This window comes from Zingiber officinale, chromosome 1B, assembly GCF_018446385.1.
Source record: "Zingiber officinale cultivar Zhangliang chromosome 1B, Zo_v1.1, whole genome shotgun sequence".
NCBI classification, from domain to species: domain Eukaryota; kingdom Viridiplantae; phylum Streptophyta; class Magnoliopsida; order Zingiberales; family Zingiberaceae; genus Zingiber; species Zingiber officinale.
Window position 1 is genome coordinate 80,320,952 of NC_055986.1, and position 6,734 is coordinate 80,327,685.

At 41.7% G+C, this 6,734-nt stretch overlaps 1 long non-coding RNA gene across 1 annotated transcript; it reads left to right on the plus strand.

Annotated features, from left to right (window-relative positions):
- Nucleotides 1–3,926: 3,926 nt before the first annotated feature.
- On the plus strand, nt 3,927–6,175 carry LOC121973604. The gene is made up of 2 exons (XR_006109691.1): nt 3,927–4,137; nt 5,968–6,175. It is a non-coding gene; the product is annotated as an uncharacterized LOC121973604 (long non-coding RNA).
- Nucleotides 6,176–6,734: the final 559 nt, after the last annotated feature.

Sequence of the window (6,734 nt, forward strand, 5' to 3'; positions counted from 1 at the left end):
TGATCAGGAGAACGAAGAGTTTAGATCAACTGAGCCCAATCTCTCTGAAGTTGTTGCCTAACTCCAGAGACAGGTAGCAGGATAGCAGCAAGTGATTGCCAATCTAATGGCCAATCAGAAGCCAGCTCCTCCCACTTCCCCAACCATTAATGTGGAGACCCCAGTAGTGACTGAAGTCCTATCAGTTGCCCTGGAAGTCGCCACAACACCTAGAAGACAAGAAGCATACCTCATCCAGTGGCTGAAGCTGAAATCAGAAAGCTTCTCAGGCACGACTGAGCCCTGGGATGCCACTTGAGAGCACAATGGAGCTTCTTGACTGGCCAGAAGTCGAGAAGGTCAAGTGCGCCTCTTTCTGCCTGTCTGGAGATGCTCGTATGTGGTGGGAGAGGATAAAGACCAAGAGAGCAGCTGATCAGACGAGCTGAGCAGATTTTCAGTTAGAGTTCTATGAAGAGTTCTATCACCAACAAGCACTATGAGGAGTTATAGAGTTCAAGCCAGCCAAGATAGAAGACAAGACAGTAGGGAGCCCGGAGCCCCAGTCAAGTAAGTGTAGAAGAATAGAAAGAAGGTAAGAAAGAGGGGGTTCGGGTGGTCTGTGAATATCCCGAAGTATTCCCAGCAGATCTACCTGGACTACCTCCCAATAAATGAATGGATTTGAGATTGAATTGGTTCCTAGAACTGGTCCAATTTCAAAAGCTCCGTATCACATGTCTCCAGCAGAGCTGAAGGAGTTATAAGAACAACTACAGGAGTTACTTGACAAAGGCTTCATTCGCCCTAGTCATTCACCCCGGGGAGCCCCAGAGTTGTTCGTTAAGAAGAAAGACGGATCCATGCTAATATGCATAGATTTTAGAACGCTGAGCAAAGCAGCAGTTAAAGGACAAGTACCCCCCTTCCCAGGATCGATGACTTATTTGATCAGTTAAGAGGAGCGACGGTGTTCTAAAAGATAGACTTGCGCTCTGGGTACCATCGGCTAAAAGTGAAAGAAGGAGATATACCCAGAACGGCATTCAGAACCAGATATGGACACTACGAGTTTGTAGTTATGCCATTTGGAGTGACCAATGCACCTGCGGTCTTCATGGACCTAATGAACAGAGTGTTCAGAGAATATCTTGACAAATTTGTCATTGTATTCATCGATGACATTCTGGTCTATTCAAGGACCCCAGAGGAGCATGACACGCACTTGAGGATAGTACTGCAGACTCTTCAGCAGAAGCAGCTTTATGCTAAATTCTCAAAGTGCGAGTTCTGGTTAAATCAGGTGGCGTTTTTTTTTAGGTCACATTATCTCTAAAGAAGGTATTCAAGTGGATCCAGCCAAAGTGGAAGAGGTCAACAACTGGAGTAGACCCAAGAACGTCAGAGAGATCAGAAGCTTCCTTGGTTTAGCTGGGTACTATAGGAAGTTCGGGGAGGACTTTTCCAGAATAGCTTCTCCGCTAACAGCCCTCACCAGAAAGAACAAAAGCTTCGAATGGTCAGATAAATGTGAGCAGAGCTTCCAAGAGCTAAAGAAGAGATTGATCAGTGCTCCCATTCTGACTGTTCCACAGAGCGACAAGAGTTTCGACATCTACAGTGATGCTTCCAAGATGGGCTTAGGAGCTGTACTCATGCAAGAAGGAAAAGTCATAGCTTATGCTTCCAGACAACTCAAAGATTATGAGAAGAACTACCCTATTCATGATCTTGAGCTGGCAGCTGTGGTTTTTGCACTTAAACTCTGGCGACATTATTTGTATGGAGTTCAGTGTAGAACCTTCATAGATCATCAGAGTCTTAAGTACTTCTTCACTCAGAAGGACTTAAACATGAGACAGCGTAGGTGGCTGGAGTTGGTCAAAGATTACGACTGTGAAATTCTCTACCATCCAGGCAAAGCTAACAAAGTGGCAGATGCACTCAGCAGAAAATCTAGTGCATCACTGATGTCTTTGTCATCATTAGCCCTGCCACTGCAGAAGGAGATGTCGGATTTTGGACTTGAAATTATTGAAGGGCAACTCTCTGCATTGACCTTAGAGTCCACATTGCTTGAGGAGGTACAGAGAAAGCAAAGTGAAGATCCAGACATCCAGAAAATCAAGCAAGGATTACAGAAAGAAGACAAATCAGAGTTTCGAGTAACAGATAGCGGGATTCTTTATCAAGGGAGTCGCATTTGCGTGCCCCATGATGAAGAACTGAGGAAGAAGATCTTAGAAGAAGCTCACAGCACACCATACTCCATGCATCCTGGTTCTTCCAAGATGCACCAAGATGTGAAACAGAGGTTCTGATGGTCAGGACTCAAAAGAGATGTAGCTAAGTATGTCAGTACCTGCTTGACATGCCAGAGAGTCAAAGCAGAACACCAGAGACCAGGAGGAGTTCTTCAGCCTCTTCCAATACCAGAATGGAAATGTGAAGACATATCCATGGACTTCATAACAGGTCTTCCAAGAACCACCAATGGATATGATGCGATATGGGTAATAGTAGACCGATTGACCAAGTCTGCTCACTTCCTAGCCATCAAGGTGTCCCACTCCATAGAGCAGTTGGCCCAGCTATATGTTAAAGAGGTAGTCAGACTTCATGGAGTTTCTAAATCTATCATTTCTGATAGAGATGGGCGCTTCACCTCACACTTTTGGGAGTGCGTTCAGAATGCACTAGGCACCAAACTCAAGTTCAGCACAGCTTTCCATCCACAGACTGATGGACAGACAAAGCGAGTGAATCAGATTTTAGAAGACATGCTCAGAGCTTGTGCGCTAGATTTCAAAGGAAGTTGGTGCAAGTATTTGTGCTTAGTTGAATTCGCTTACAACAATAGCTATCAGGCCACCATCAAGATGACACCTTATGAAGCACTATATGGCAGGAAATACAGATCACCCATTTGCTGGCAAGAAGCAGGTGAAAGAAGAGAGATGGAAGTGGAACTGGGCATACAGACAGAACTGATAGATGAGACTACTCAAGCTATTCAGAAGATCAGACAGAGAATTGAGACTGCCCAGAGTAGACAGAAGAGTTATGCTGACACGCGCCGTAGGCCACTTGAATTTCTAGTAAGGGATTCAGTCTTTCTCAAGGTTGCTCCTATGAAGGGAGTGATGAGATTTGACAAGAAGGGCAAATTAAATCCTCGTTAAGTAGGACCTTACCTGATCATAGAGAGGATTGGGAAAGTAGCTTACAAGCTGGATTTACCACAAGACATGTTAGTAATACGTAATATATTTCATGTCTCCATGCTAAAGAAGTGTCTCCATGACCCGAGCCAAGTGATTCAGCCTCAGTCAGTGCAGATCCAAGAGGATCTTAGTTATGAGAGCAGACCTACACAGATAGTGGACAGAGCAGTCAAGAGATTAAGAAACAAAGAAGTACCACTAGTGAAGGTCGTCTGGCAGAACCAGAAGTACGAGGAAATCACTTGGGAGCGTGAGGACAGTATGAGACAGAAGTATCCAGAGCTATTCTAAGTTCGAGGATGAACTTTTTATAAGGTATGCGGGATTGTAACGACCCAATTTTCCCTATTTCAAGTTCCAAATGTCCATAAAAATATTTGGAAATGCTTTTAAAATATTCTAGAGATTTTTAGAAATTTTTAGAGTATTTTTATGCAATTTTTGGAGGTCGTTTAGTATGGTTACAAAAAGAAAGAAGTTTAAGCAAAAAGTGTTGGAGAAGAGGTTCGAACCCGCGACCTCGGGTCGGACCAAACCAAGCCAAACCGGCTTGACCAGCTGGGATAAGAGATTTATGTTAATCTCAAATAGAGTTAAATAAGGTTATAGTATAGTTGAGTTATATCCGATTACTTATAAAAGGAAATAAGTTTTGGGATTTTAGAAAACCTAACATTTTCTCCCGAAATCTTTTTCTCCTTCTCCCTCGCGACGGCGCCCTCTCCCTCGGCGGAAACGAAGAAGAAGCTAGGTTTTTGGGTCTCCGGCGCCGGCGAAGCTTTCTTCCGGCCAGCCCTCACCCGTGGGTGGTCATCCCGACAGAGAAGAGCTCGCGGGCACAAGAAGAAGCCAGAAAATCTGCAAACCCGAGCCCTCCGAAAACCCTAAGAGCCTTCTCCTTCCTCCTCCTCGGTTGTAAGTCCAAGAACCGGCTGTAAGTACTACTCACCTGCGGTAGGAGTTGCTCCGAATCTTTGGATTTCGTTTTCTTATTTTCGGATTGAATTTCTCCTTGATTTGAATCTGCCGTGAGTTTCCCTATTGGATGATTTCTGCGGTGAGTCTTGGATAAGTAGTTCTTCTTGTTTCCGAAGCTTGCATGAGTTTCCTTGCTTTCTCTACTTTCGGATTATATGTACAGCCGGTTGGTTGTGTTTGCTGCTATGAATCAAAGAAGAAAGAAGGGATTTCGGTTGGAATAGGTTTCCATGGGTTTGGCAAGTAGTTAGGCTTCTTAATTCTGATAATAAGTAAGCTTGATTTATTAGGTTTCAATTCAGCAAGCTTTGTTCCTTAGTTTTGGATTTTTGTTTTCCCTTGCTGTGTTAAGGCTTGCTGTACCGAGCTTGATCAATTAGGGCTGTAGTGCCATTTTTCTTTATGATCCGGGTCTTTGCTAAGGATGTAGTATTTCATGATCTATGATTCTGTGTACTAGATGTTAGCTTACAGTAGTATAGTAGCCAAATTCTAGTGTGTGGTTCCTTAACAGTAGCTTTTAATTGTTATTACTGTGTGTGTACAACCTTTAAGTGCCATTATTAGAACACAGTAGCTTCTATTTGATTCCATGTGCCCGAGTATAGCCTTCAATGCTATTAGTGGAACATAGGTAGCTTTTATTTGCTTTATTTTATAGCATGTTTAGGAAGTTCAAATTAGCATTCTATGCCCAGTTTTTACAGCATGTTTAGAAGTATTAAAGTAGCATTCTTTGCCTAGTTTTACAGCATGTTTAGAAGCATTCAAGTAACATTCTATGCCTGTTTTTACAGCATGCTTAGAAGTATTAAAGTAGCATTCTTTGCCTATTTTTATAGCATGTTTAGAAGCACTAAAGTAGCATTCTATGCCATGTTTTTATAGCATGATTAGTAAGTCCAGATGTGCTTTCTTTTCCTTTATTTTATAGCATGTTTAGAAAGTCCAGATTTGCTTTCCTTTGCTCTATTTTATAACAGGCTTAGGGAGTTCAGATTTGTTTTCCTTTGTGTTATTTTTGTATAGCATGCTTGGTTAGTTGTAATCCTATACTTGTTAGATATATATCTAAAGGATTCTAATAAGCTCTAGTAAAGGATTATGAGAAGTATGAGTAAAGAAAAAGACCAAGGTCTAATTAAAAAAAAAGATAACAAGTAAGTAAAGCAAGAGGCTAGTACCCGACATCCAAGAGCTTGTCGTTAAACAAATCCAGGTGACCATTTCCGAGGTCTTGGCCCTGGTAGACCGAGGTCTGCTCTTTTAGGATTGGTGGCTCGCAACCCCAACCTATTAGGGAACGCGCATGAGTTGGTACTAGGCCTGGGCCCAAGAAAAGAAAACCAAAGTAAAGAAGTAAAGAAAGAAAGAAAAGTAAAGAAGTAAAGAAAGAAAGAAAAGTAAAGAAGTAAAGGAAGAAAGAAAAGAAAAGTTAAGTAAGAAGGAAGAAAGAAAGAAGAAGAAAGTAAAAGATAGAAATTAAAAGATTAATTTCTAACACAAGGATATAAGAAATGAGATAAGTTCCAAGCTTAGAATAAATAAGAATGGTTAGTTTCTTTGATTCTAAGTTTACATTGTTAGTTTCTTGTTATCCTGCTTGATACTGAGTATGATTTGTATTCCGTTCATTTTCTGTATACCATGAGCACATGCAGATAGCTTTATTATTTCAGTTTCAGCACTTATGCATTTCATTTATGCATTTCGAGTTTTGTGAGATAGATTAGTACTTACTAAGCGTTTTCGCTTATAGATACTTTTCTTTTTCCTCCTACTGCAGATAAAGGAAAAGCTAAGATATGAAAGGGAGGCGACAGGATGGTGGTGGTGATGAAGGTGTGTGATGTCTGGACTGTGGAGAGATCCATAATTAGCTGACAACACTGTTAAGATTGTCTGTTTAATTCTTTTAGATTTCTTTAAGTGTTATTTTGAGTTGAGACTGTATTTAAGTTTATTCCGCACTTGTAAGTAGTTCACTTGTATTATTGGTGGAGTGATGTAGTTGGTTGCTTTGCTAGAGTAGTTTCTTTCTTTTACTGTTGATTTATTACTGCGTGGTTGTGAATAAAATGTGTTCCAGCCGCCTGTGGCTGCGTATATATTGTTTGTATTATGGATTTGGTCACCGGTACAGGGGAGACTCTGCCGAAATTTTTCGGTAGGAATTCCTCTGGGCCGTGATAAATCTAAGTGTCGCTAATAATAGCATAAGTGACACTAGTAAGTAGAGTAGTAGTTAAGTAATGGCCATCCTTAGAGAGTAGTAGTAGTAAGAAGGGTGGTTGTTACACCTGAGCTAAAGAGGTTCAAGACCCGACCGGACTATCTTCAAGCTGCCAATATGCTAGCCGGTCTGAAGTTCGACATCAACAAGTTCTTACCTGAAGGGGTGATGTACATATTCGGCCTGAGTTTGATTCGGACTCCCCTCCTGAGCAACATCGGTAAGAATTTTACTTGTGCATTCGCCTTGATTGCTAACTGATTTTCTCCTTTTTCATTTGCACTGGACATTGTCATGGAGTCCGTGATGGCCGGGATTTT